At 34.8% G+C, this 13,839-nt stretch overlaps 1 long non-coding RNA gene across 1 annotated transcript in view; it reads right to left on the reverse strand.

Moving 5' to 3' along the window:
• LOC130607908 (uncharacterized) overlaps positions 1-12,982 on the reverse strand; it is a 58,951-nt gene extending 45,969 nt beyond the window's left edge. The window contains exons 1-2 of the long non-coding RNA XR_008974392.1: positions 12,774-12,982; positions 1,616-1,692 (exon numbers count right to left, since the gene is read on the reverse strand). This is a non-coding gene — a long non-coding RNA (uncharacterized LOC130607908). The remainder of the gene's footprint in view (positions 1-1,615; positions 1,693-12,773) is intronic.
• Positions 12,983-13,839: the final 857 nt, after the last annotated feature.

Raw genomic sequence — 13,839 nt, forward strand, 5'->3', positions numbered from 1 at the left:
CGCCACAGCAACGCATGCTTGTCAGAGCAGGGCTGATTTGACGGAGGCATCTCCCTGCAAGAACAATCTGCTAATGCTTAAATATGCATCTCTAAAATTCAGTGGGATTTTCATGTGATTTCTTTTAGAAAGGTAATTATACAATACGAGTTTACATCTCAATATAACTTACCTGATCTGAATCTATGCAACTTGCTCTTTACTAAGCCAGAGTTTTGAGTATTTAATTCAGCTAGACACAGAAGTAATGAAGCTGGCCACAGTTTTTTTCATTTAGGAAATTATAAATGAAAATAATCAGACTTGGATGTCTATTTAGCATTTATATAATAGTACACAAGCACTGGGTGTCATTCTGTTTCCTTTGGCGTCAACAGAGACACTCTCCCCTGTTTTCATCAGACATAACACTTTGTTCACTTTTGACCTATAGTCAGTCATACAGTACTCAAGGAGCATTGTCACATCACACACAGCTGGATTAAAGGGAGAGTTAAGAAATCTGTGCAAGTTTACACATGAGAAAGTTGGCATGAGAAAGACTGTTTTGAAGCTTTGGATCAGTTATTACTACATTATTATTGTTACATATGCTACCATTTGTATTTTCATCATTACCTGATTAAAAGAAAAAAAAAACCCAATACAAGAAATCTCTCAGTTGATGCTTCATGCCTTACCTGGCTCTGAGAATTCATCGTACAAAATACCAACTTGATTTTTACTGTGCTGGGTTGTGGTTTAGAACTGCGGTATATTTTAAATCAATCAAGTGTTGATAAATTCAAAAATATATGCAGATTGAAATGTTAATGTCCCTAGAAACTAAGGATTGGAAAATGCTGAAGTATAACCACAAGTTATACTTAATACTGCATTATTCATGCTTTTTGATTTTACTTTTTTCTACCACCATTGGATGGACTCCACTAGTGCAGGGCAAGTGAAGAGATTTCTATAGAAATGTTGCATCAGACTTACAACTATCTCTTAAAGAACTGATATAATCAACTTATACATACTTTATTGTGTATTCATACGGCAAATTATTAAAAGGACTGGATAATTTACTTCTAATAATTAATGTAATAAACTCAGTGTCTGATAGGTTCTTTTAACTATATATTAAGTAGCACAATTTGCTTTATGCGTATTTTAATTATTATTGTAAAACTCATGGTGCACTTGAACATAGAATGACTTTAAAAAATTGCCAATGTTTATTCATACCAGGTTGTTTACAAGAGTATCCTAAGTATAGGTAGCTCAGGGCAATGTTATATCAGAAAAGATTCTAGTAAGATCAGAGTAATTCCCACACCCACTGTTTCCTGTATCACACTTCAATTAGGTTTGCCAGCCATATCTTTTTTCTTTTAAATAATGAACTAGACAGAAGCAGAATTCAAACTAGCCATCCTTTTTAATCGAAGTTTTTAAAAATCTAGGCTAATATTTAGAACACTAGTTCAAAATATATTTCAATTTATGACCCAACTGTCATATCTAAAAATGTGTTGGAATTCTGTATTCCTTAAAATTGGAAATAAGCTGTCAAAGGAGTCTCATACCACAGTTTACAATTACATATGTTTTAGAAATGTTGATAAATTACCTTGAACAGGTTTTTCAACACCGGTTCCTTTTCCTTTATTCCTTTTTCTGATGTGTTTCCTCTTTCTCTGTCAATGGCTAACAAAAAAAAATATATATATATATACAGTTAAAAAAAAACCTTCCTCCACCACATGTATCTCTTGGATCAAGTAATAATTCTAGAAAAAGGAAATTCATTAAAATGCTATCATCTCCCTCCCTTCAAAGAAAAGCACTTCACTACAGAGTAATATTACATCAGCAGCTATTGTGGATGGCACTAAAACATAGTGTTTGGATACAATCTAAAAGTGCATTTCAGGAAACATGTTAGAATAATGAAAAAACAGGAAAATGACAGGAAATGCTCATCTATATTCCACTGGCTATGAAACTCCATCACATACACTCCAACTACCTACAGCAGCTATTTACCTAATTTGGTTTTTACAAGTCTCTATCAATAAAGGTTCCAGTTCTTTTAAGAGTCTGTTAGAATGTTTATACCTTATAACCACTCATACCACTACAAAAAGATACAGAAGTTGCCTACTCTTCAGCAGATACATAAACCCAACCTATTACTATTGCCTTGTACATATCAAAACAATGTGAGCACGTCTTCTAAAGCCAAGGACAATTATTCCCTATTATTGATAGTTTTCTTTATGACAGTGTAATTCCTTAAAGGATAGTGGTGATGGGGAAAAAGAGTCAGAGGATTACCAGTCAGGGAGCCTCTTAATCTGCTAAATGTATATTAGCACGACTGCTATCAGTCATAACAGTCAGCACCGATCAGATGCAGAAAGGCTTAAGATCTAATAAATTCACACATATGTACTGTGATTTTATAATATTATCATATTCTTCTACAAATATAACACAACAGTAGACTTTGAAGTACTGTATGAAGTATGGAACATGTAAAGTGTCCAAAGCTGTTATGTAAGATCACATAAAGGCACATTAATGATTAGTTTATTACTCCACTCAATTCACCTGTGAGAAAATAAAGCACTCGTTTTGCTGCAGCTGCTGAAAAACAACTGCCTGGTACAACTGAGACTTAGTACCTGGGTGACTGCTATACTTACATGAAAACACTTGGTAGCTTTTTGGAGGAGCTGGAAAAAGATGTGGAACTTCAGCTGCAGTGTGTTCAACTGGATTCAAGTATAAGATGACTGCAACATCTTCTTTCCTACTACTGCATGCTACCGTTATATTTCCCACTAATACATGAAGAAAGCAAGCTGGTGTAAAATTTATTCTTCCTTCTAAGCTTAGTGTGGTTTTACTTCATTATTTTCTCACTTTCTGATTTTGTATGCTGGTATTTGGACCAGGAATTGTTAAACATACTTTGCATTCTCAGTAACAAGAAAACCTCTCATTAGAATTCTAGCTCCACAACCCAGTCATTGTAATTACCTTTTAAAATACCCAATTTAACTCTCTCAGCTAAGTTAAATGACAATGGTTTCTATACCTTCCCTAGAAGGAACCCTGATTATTTAGAAAAAAAGCACAATATCGATGTTTGCAAGGTGTGGTTACGGAACACTGGAGCCCTCCATTAAAGGAATCCAATATGTAGAACTGCATGAAGCTGAAACTGGGTTATCACATTTGTAACTCAAGATGTAACACACACACAAGTTAAATGTCAATCTTTAAAACAGACAGAATTTCAGGTTTGCAATACATAACTGACTTGCATAGAATATTCCTCCTTTTCAAAAATACATTTTTAAACCTTCCAAAATATACAGCTAATTATGAAATTAATCTATGGTTTTAGGCCTTCCAGCTCTGGGGTCTGTGGTATTATTTAAATGCATCTCTTCATGAAGTACACCTTTATTTCCTAACCAAGCATCCTGGGCTCCAAAAGATACATACAGTACGCCATCTGGATATCTGCATTATATGTGTGTGTTTATTCAGGAAAAAAAAGGTATCTGCATACATGCAAATGTGAAGTTAATTTGCTATAGTTACATACCTAAGCTATAATGCAATAGTATGTTGCCATGGAAACATATTCTCAACAAAAGTAGGAAGTAGGAGATCACACATAACAGGCAGCACAGTTCTGGGTGGGTTTTGTACATGTTATGTCAGGGTGGATAGCAAACATGCCAAAGCAAGGCTAACCTAAAGTCTTTTGTTTCCTAAGCTATAATGAGGTTTCATTGATAATTTTGCATGACAAAAAAAAAAAAAAAAAAGAAGGAAAATCTGCAAAGCACTACTTCCTTCCAGGTGCCCAAGAACTCTTTCCCCTCACTTTTACGTTCTTTAGCTTTCACTTGTAATTTTCTATGTTGTTATCACATCTTTCCCTTTTGTTTTGTTTCCCCCTAAATGTATATCCATAATGCACATTTGATTATTCCTTCTTCCTGTCTATTGGATACTTCTCCCTTACTGTGTAAAGTTTTTTCAGGACTTCTCACAATACTCTTCAATGTATTTCGCATTTTACCTTCTCTTTACCCCGTGAGCACTATACACATTTTCTCCAGCAGAGAGACCTACATACATACAGAGCCACTGTAACAATACGTGGAGTGGTATTTTCAATTCAACATTCAACAAAGCTGAATGCGTATTTCTTCCATTTCCTCAAAAGGCAGTATATGAGAATGAAGTCACTTCTCTCATGAAAAGAGGCCTTTGGGAAACCTCAAGCAAAATGCGCCCTTAAGAGTCAATTCTTCTCTTCCTGGTTCAGCTTCTGCATGGCTGACAGGGGATGGTTACTGCCCAGGAGACCACATTATGTTGGTCAGCACTTTATCAATAATGCAGGTAGCACATAAAATTATACCAAAATAATTTGAGGTGATCTACAGAGAAAGTAAAATTACGTATTCAAAGATGATAACCTAATCCAAGTTTGGTTGGGAAACATTTATAAGACTTGTAAGCTAGTTTTGTCAGTTTAATGTGCATGTCAAGTGGACTCAGAGAACTATGTTTCTTTCAAAATCCCTCAGCACATCCATTTTTTTCACTTTTTTTCCTACTGTGCATAGTAGCAGATAGGATGTTTTCTGTAAACTGTTCCAATATAACCTCTACACCCCAGTACAGTGTTTTGAAAGCTTACACCCCTGAAAGCTTTGAAACCAAAAGGTACACAAGCAGCCAGGTTAAGAATAGCTAAGGATGGTGCCAGTGTAGCAGCAAAAAAAGACTACTACAGATGAAACCTGTATTGTCAATTCCTTCTTTTTATATGCCCTTGAAAATTTTGTTAAAGATTTTTGTAGTTCTTAACACAAAAATGGTATTTCATGTCTTAATAAGACTTCCTACACATTGAAGAACTCTATAAACTCAGAACTTGCATGAATAGCATTCTGTCTTTAGGTATAGAAGCCATATTGTACTCTATCTGCCATTTCAGACTGTTAGACATTGGCAACATCAAGAAAATATTATCTGAAATGGAAGGTAATATATTCACATCAGTTCTACTTTTCCAGTTATCTAATTTCTTCTTGTTTCATTATTTTTTCTCTGCATCAACAGTTGCAGGAATTTGTAAGTTAAGTATAGAATTTTTAAACTTCCAGCAGCTCAAGTTCCATCTGGGATCTGAACAGGCAAGCTGAGCTCCTTCTGCTACACACAATACTTACACCGTCACTACCAGTATTGTGAAATTAGAATTCTGCATACAGATTTTCCTAATGAATGGAACAATTTGCTCTTTCACACTCTAACTAAAATTCCTATAAAACCTAATTTTGTAAGGTAACATTTTTAAACTCCCATGAATCAGAATTTTAGTCAGATAACTGTAAATTCATGTGCATACTTAGTATTTAAAAACTGTGAGTATGAATGGCATGTATATATGAGTATCCACTGAACAGGTGTATAGCATCCATCTGGTTGAGTGATAGTGAATTGTATTAATCACTTTCCAACTTTGCTCTAAGAAGCAAATCATAGCTTTTTATGTGATAGTAAAATTCACTTTCCCAAGACTTACAGGCACTCAGTTCTCAGTGCCTATCTGGGCTGGTGTGCTGTACAAGTTGAACACTACCTTCCTCTTAAGGGAAGAGTCATACTCTTTTTTTTTGTGAGGAAGTTAAGTTTACAACTTCCAGTGAGGTTGGTCAGGTCTGCCTTTTGCCTGTAACTGTAAAAGGCCTAAGCTGGATTGATGAAAACTGATGCCCACTGATTCACATCCTGCTGTGGGCCAAGGTCTACTAGGGGTATAGCATAGTTTAGAGAAACACAGAGTACTCACAGCTCAAGTTTTTACAAAATTCAACATGCAACAAGAATAATGTTACAATTGGCTTATACACAAACAGAAAATATTTCTGAATTATTCTGTTTACATTTAATGCAACAAATTAACTAAAAAAACAAGATCTGCAGTTTTCCACAGTATTCCAACTGACATTAATTTTCAAATAAAATAATGTATTGCATTTTTCTATGAGATACCACTTAATCTTTTCTATTTACACCCTATTACTTCAACTGCTGCTAATTGTAAATACAGTGGTTCTAAAGTTTGCCGTCATAGTAAGATTACTCACTACAAAAGCATTACTCTTCAACTGGAATCAAGGGAAAGTTATATTTGTCTGACAAGTGTTTTAAATAGTTCCAGTTTCAGCTTAGCTGCCTGCCAGGCCATAAAACAAGCTGCTTCTACACTGCTCTGCCTGAACCTGTTAAAAAATGAGGCTAATTTAGAAAATCTACACAACACAGAAAATAAAAATTGGAAGCACAAAGAGCTTGGATATGGTGAGTTCCTTCATTGCTCTTTCTTGCTCTGACTTAAAAAAAAGACATATCCTTATTTGAGTTACTGTGTGATGAGGGAAAAAAAAGCACCAGGTATTAATTAAACCAACTTTGTAAAAGGACTTGAACACCAAAATAGTTCCAAAGTGTGTTTTGAGATGCCAACAACAGCCTAACGTACCCAACTACCTATCAATGTCCATTCCTGTAACACTTCTTGAGAAGTGTTAAAATTAATTTCCTGTTGTTGTTTTGAAGATCAGGCTTACTAAGCAAAAAGATGGTACTTTTAAAATATCGAGGCCCTATTACATTTTCTAAAAATACTGTTTTTTGAGTACTTTCATGCATTTTAACAGTATTATTTCAGAAGCTCATATGAGTTCAGAAGTTTTCAACCTAAAAGTTCTAGTTTACCATTGCTTACACACTGGCGCTGTTCTTAGACAAAAATGTTGGCTTTTAGAAGGAAGGGTCAGTTTTTTTCAAAGCAAGAATGATTTTAAGGTGGATGTTAAGTGAGTTCTTTTCCAGTTTCAGTCAGAACATCACTATGGGGCTCTATTTCAATCCATCTCTCTTGACTATATCAACATTTAGTCTCTTCAACACATTATCCTTGTTTGTAAAAACTGTAATTCTTACGTAATTTGAAATGGGTGCTCACAAAATTACAATTTTTTAGTTGAATCTATTATGTGGACTGGTGACAAAATCTGTACATTTAAAATAAACTTACAGTGCTCTATTCATTTAACACTTTAAGGATACATAACATAGCTTCAAGAGAAAAAGACACTTTATGGCTCTGATTCAGCAAAGCAAATAAACATGTTTAAAACCCTTACTGAATTAGGACTTCAGAAATATTTTTGAATTTTATTTTTGCTTAAATCTCAACTCAGAGACAGAACCATGCCGCCCAGTTTTTGTTGCTTTATTGAGAGAAAATTAACCCATCTGCACCATTTGCTCATGAGTTTTGAACATTTCAACTAAGGGAAGGAAAGAAAATTGCCCACTGTGGCACTGTTAGCTTTAGGTTTTCAAATGTTTTTTACCCCCTCTTCCCCTCCTCAGATACGGAAGCCTTTTTTTCCTTATAAAAACACACTTTTACTTGAATGAATGGAATCCTACCTCTGTTTGTATGATAGAAGCAGAGTAAGTCAATGTTGTCATATTCAGCTTATAAGGATATTCCATTACATTACAAAATATATTCTGTGAGTATTCCTTACAAAACCTCTAGGGTTATTCCATTTTTTCCATACCCAGCTAGATGCATTTAGAAGCCCTCAGAAAACTGTTTCTCTTTGTGATATAACTTCTTTGTAAACATAACATAAAGCAAGCACTCTTACAAAGGACACTGCAGGTATCAACATTACCTCAGGCATAAACATCAAACTGCATGGCTATAGATGGGAAGAGAGTTTTTCAACAGATACATACCCACAGGCAACAAAGGTTATTCAAGAGAGTACTAGATAGTAAACGGTAAAATGAAATCAGTAAATAAATACAGAGTAATAAAAACAGAGTAAATACTGTTTCTTCAATCTACTGTTTACACACAGTATATTCCTGAAAACCTAACATTTCAGGAAATACACGAACTCCCAAGGTGAACTGCTGACAAAGCCAGAATCAGGATTTTGCAGTGTTCTGCTCCTTTTGGGAATTAAACACTAGATGGCATATTACACCTGAAACTTGTTCTGAAGCATAGGCAAGCACTGCTGGCACTAGACCACCCTAGTCATTTAAAAAGCTCCTCAAATCAATAAATCAACACTTCCATATCAGCTCCTTCTCTTATTTTTGTAAGATATGCTTCATATCTGTTTTTCATAAGTGGCTGAAGGACACAGAGGTGCTGCAACAGCATTTAATGTACTAAGTCATCTTCTGAAAAGGGCCCTTGAAGAATAGATTTCATACAGTATTCATAGTAGTTTCTCTTTAAATTATTACTGAATTAATCTACAACATTAGTTGATGCTAAAATATAGTTCAATACCCACAGGAGAGTCATAAGATTAAGTTACGCTTTTCTTTCACAACTTTTTGCAAAATAATACCACCTTGTTTTAGTTTCATTACTGAGGCATCCCTGTATAAAAAATTATTTTACTTCACCATTCATAGCATCAAATGGAATTACCAGATTTGGAACTTGTAAGTGATAGCAATACAGTGATTTTTCACATAAAATATTAGTAAGACTATAAAGTTGAGCTGCAGTTATCCAGACCTCATTTTTTTTTTTATAAGTAATATCAGATCACTTACTAAAAAAATAAACCACATAGCTTGGAAGCTAAGCAAGCATTATTTTCAACTCATGCTTCAATCAAATAACAGAAATACAGAAAGCTATTTCTAAAGATGTGTTTCTTATCTAAGAGAAATTTTATTACACTGGAGCTATTTACATCACGTCCTGGTCTTAATTTTATGATTCTAAAAGATTTTATTTTCTTTTAAATCCAACTGCTGGTAGAATTCCTATATATTTTTGTGTGAGATATCCAGTTGTCAAAGGAAGAATTTACACAAAAGTAAAACTAAACCTTCACCCTCTCATGCAGTTTTCACTTCCCAGCTTCCTCACAGTCCTTTGTAGCACAGTTAGATTTCATGATTATGGCAAAAAAAACGACTATAAAGGAGAAATTTGGGTTTAAGGATGTGTTAATAATTGGTTTTACTTTTGCATGAGTAGTCCTTTATCATTTTCAAGCTTATCTTGCTCTCCAGACACAACTACTGTGATTGAACAATGCAGATAAGGAAGAGACAGAAGGGTACTGCTGAACTAGTATTATACAGAATGGTAACACTGGCCCAACAAACATGAGAGCGATATCCTTTGAAAGCTCAGCAATCATGGACCAATCATGGACAATCATGGAGCCCACTAACATCTACCTTGAACACTGAGACGTTTTACATGCATTTTGTCCCTCGCAGAGTTCATACTTCTGTAGACTGTACTTCCCAATCTGCAGTGAGGGACAAAATTCAGATATTTAAATATTTATCTGCATAAGCAAATGCTATGATCAGTCATATCACTTAAATGCACCAGACATGGACAGCAATAAACATACAGTAAGTCCTTCTGTGCAGTTAATAAGTAACGTCAATTGCATAATTTACTGGTCTTTTCTCTCTTTTACCTTCTTCATTGAAGAGCCAAGATTCTGCTCCCAAAAATGCAAACTGATTTGTGCAGCTGTACAACCCATGTCACGGCTGGACCCTGCAAGCATGATTTTTAACAGTAACCTTAGTGAAAGCTTTACTGCTCAAGGTTTGGAGCTTTCTAGGCAACTAGTAATTTTTATTCACAAGGCAATTACTAAGTGTGTTTTTAGATCTGTAAATAAATATCTATGATTCATCTAGGTGTATATTTGTGATGAAAGTCTGCACAAAAACTTCAAATTAGACCTGCATTTCATATGCCTTGTAACAGCTTGAAAGCATTTAAGTAGGAATCTAGCAGGCAGAATAATTTTAAGATACACTGATTTCTGAGGTATGAATCCTGTAATAAAACATAAAACAGTCTTTGAATAAGAATAGGCACACACTTATTTTAAACTCTACCCCTAAGAATAAAAAAAGAGAGCCTCTCCTTTCAAAGTGGGAGATAAATCAAGATCTTGCAGGGAAATAATTCAGTCAGTGGAAAAGAATTATTATTCTTTTCCTTCATGTAAAGGATGCCTCCATGTAAAGGCGAGAAAATATGAGTTAGGACACAAGACAAAACATAATTTTTTCTGGAAAAGAAATAATTTTACAACTCAATTTCATCTTAACTGAGACCAAAACCTAAAATATTTTAAATGGCAAGCTAATTTCAAGATGGAGAAGTTACATGGTTGCCATGGCTGCCTTCAAATACCTCGATATGCTTCCCTTTCTTCATCTCGTTACTGCCATATCAGGTGTTTTTCTTAAAATAGTCTAATCTTCTGCTTAATCTCTTAAACTGGTAAAGCCAGGCAACCTTGGGATCAAAATATCTCACTGTTGAACATTTCAATTCAACATTTTACATGTTAAAAACAAGACTGGGAAAAAGTACTTCAACATCTAGTTACTTCACTATGCAAAAATAACTGTGGTTAAACAGTTACAGACTTACAGATTTTCTTAACATGATTTTTCTTCTTTCTGGATAGATACCCCACCTAGAATAAGACTCTCTAGCTGTGCAACATTATTTTCTCCACTAATGTAAGAAAAAAAGCCCACGGTGCTCTAAGTACAGTTAAGCAACCAACATACTAACCATAGTTATTTTGATTACATCATCTTACAAAGATGTGGGCTCCACAAAGATAGTGTGGTTCAAACTGTATCACTCAAGGAGGTCAAATTGTCAAAAATAGCTTTCCTTCAAACAAAGTAATCAGGCTTGTATTTGTATGTTGAAATTACAGGCAGTTTTGCATTGCAAATAACTTTGTGGTAAACCAAAATTGCAGGCTTTTTTTTCCCCTTCCCAATACACACATGCGAATTTATATCATCCTTTTGGTAGAAGAAAAAAAGTTTCCTCCATCTTTAAAATAAAGCAATCCTTAAGTAAAATGTGTTAGGAGTCTGAAATGACAAAACTAGCTGGGATCATGTTGTCTAATGATGACCTCTCTCATCACAGTGCTGTGGCTGTAACCAGCATAATCTCTTGAGCTCCACTATTTTTAAAGGAAGGTGCTGGGCTGTACTACACATCAATGGGATTCAGTTTCCAACAGAATTAAACTCTTATTCAGACAGTTTAGTGTATGTCATTGCTTCCCTGTAACCTAAGGAGCAAAATGGAAGTTGTAAAAATGGTCAGCTTCTTTACAAGTAATGGATGCTAACACCTATTAACGAAAGAGCCACGTCCACTGTTGTGTTGTCACAATGTTAGTGTGATTTTAATAAATTTCCTGTAGAAATTATGTTTTAATTGCAGCATTATGCCCTAGGATTGGACAAATCAAATAATAAGCATTAGGGAGATATACCTCTAATCTTAGTCAGCATCCAGATACATTTGGCTACATATGGTGATAATTACCAGTTGGTGTGGGAAGACTTCATTTTACTTGTGTTATTCTAGTTAGTGATTGCGTTAAAAGCAGAAAATCTAAAGACGGAAAGAGTCAAGAGATAATAACATAGCCCTGGACTAATGATATACTCCTGCATTATAAGGACAAGCAGGCTTTGAGCATAACTACTAGCAAGTATTCTAGGGTCACTGTAGTATCATACAGTAGCACAACCATACGTGCAAACTTTAAATAGTGAGAAGAACAAAGAACATGAAACCCAACAAACAGATTAGAAAGCCACTCTTTAAAAATTCACTGGAACTGTGTGCTTGGTATTTTACAATTTCAAGATGAGATTTTCAGCCTTCTGTTAGCAATCAAAGTATAATATTATACACAGAGGTTTTTAAAGAAGTCAGCAGTTCCCATTCAGGATAGAAAAGGAAGTAGCTACAATAATCAACCAGCAGGTTCCAATCAGTTTATATATTTTTTAAATATCACTGTTTAATTTCAGGTTTTAATATGAATTAAGCTCTTATAAAATCTGATCCTTGGGGCGGTATGGAGAATAGCTACTTGAAAAAAAATTTCCTTTAATATATATTTGTAAAAAAAAACCTAGAACCTAGAACCCCTCGGAGCAAGTTGTCATCTAGTCTTTTACTACAACCATATTGCAATGGCTGTACTGCAGTACTATCTTGTTTGCAGTAACAAAAGCCCTACAGATTTGCCAGCGTAAAAGTAGAGATTTGTGGCATGCCAGTTAGGTGCACTCATTAGCTTTGCATCCTTAATAAGCACTAGGTAGTTAAAGAGCAGGTGGATTTATCCTGACAATACTGATTTCTGTCTTTCATTGTAAAGGGAATATTTCTTTTTAACATCCCAAGTGTATAACTCAGCAAAAAGCAACAGCTGGAATATTGACCATGGCACAACACTGTTAAGGAGGAAATAAAAGTGTGGTTAAGGAGGAAAATGAAAATGTCCATCCTTGGATTAGAAATCTGTTCACAGTAGTAGAAAGAATATTGTTCAATGAATAAGCCTCATACCCAAAACTGCTTCTTATACATCACCCATTCTTCGCAAAAGAAACTCAAATGAACCTTCATTGCAAAATGCAGTGGAGCCAAAAAGCAGATCTTAGGTGAATATATTTTCAGAAGGTATATCCATGACCATCAGATGAATAACAAGTATTTTGATAAATTGTATAAATTCTTTACCTTTTAGAGGAAAACGATCTTCCCCCTACTCAGTTATAAAGCACTATATATACTGCAAACAAATTAACCCCCAAAAGACAGGACTTACCAAAGAATAAAACCACTTGAAGTACAACCTGAAGCTTCACAAAATGAATACCTGAAAAGCCTTTTGCTATATCACATTCTAGGGATGCTGAGGTCCCAGAGATTTTGCCTAGATGAAAACGTCTCAAACTCGTAATGTTAGTTCAAACTTCTTACTAATCCTATGCTAAACAATGCAGTTTTAATTTGAACAGATCTCCTCTACCCTGTCTGAATTTATCTTACTCTTCTGAGGAAATAAAGCTAAGCCTGCTATCACTCAAGAGTGCAGTTCATGTAGTTATGAAATTACCAAATACTTCCAGTGTATTTCAATTTAACTTCACAAAAGGTGTTCTCCATTTTTTGCATACATTGCAGACTATATATTTAAAACACATTATACTCCCCCACTAAAGAATTATTTGTTCTCATTCCTTTTCCTAAAATAGATTCATTACTATGGATGTCTAGGAAATTAGAGCACATAGAACTAGAACTTTTAAGTACTCTTTCCTTAATTAAGTTATTCAAGTTAAGTTAAAAACTTTTGCATAGGAATTTGCAGAAAGATATTGCTATGGCAACATTAGAGAAGGGAGTTGAATTTTTGGAAAGCTTTGTTATCCAGACTTTTTGCAGTATGACAAGTTACCAATTCAATTCTGGGTCCCAGTGTTGCTTATCACAATCAAGAATGAGGGATTAAAAGAACTACGTGAGGCGCTTTGCTGGACACTGCAGATGTTCACACATTGAATACTGGCTACAAAGAAACTCAAAATCAAAGGTAAAGCATTTTAAGACTAGAATGAGCAGATTACTAATTATCTTTTTTCAAAAGAATGTCAGTGAACTCCCCCAGTACAGAACAGCATGTAATGTCAGGAGAAGAAGGAGACACTGTAAAGTCTGTTGTTCTTTAGATGCCACAAATTTATGGACCAGAACCTACAAAACTACAAGACCAGTGAAGATCAGCAGAGTAAGTCAGATTGACCACCAGTTTATTACAAGTTGAATTTATTAGCAGCAGTGGAGATCTGGGGTCTTTATTCTGCATAGCAAAAATTTTCAACTCTCTCGTA

This window comes from Pezoporus wallicus, unplaced genomic scaffold, assembly GCF_028554395.1.
Source record: "Pezoporus wallicus isolate ANWC-B61680 ecotype Strahan unplaced genomic scaffold, APGP_CSIRO_Pwel_v1 contig_8693, whole genome shotgun sequence".
Lineage (NCBI taxonomy): Eukaryota > Metazoa > Chordata > Aves > Psittaciformes > Psittacidae > Pezoporus > Pezoporus wallicus.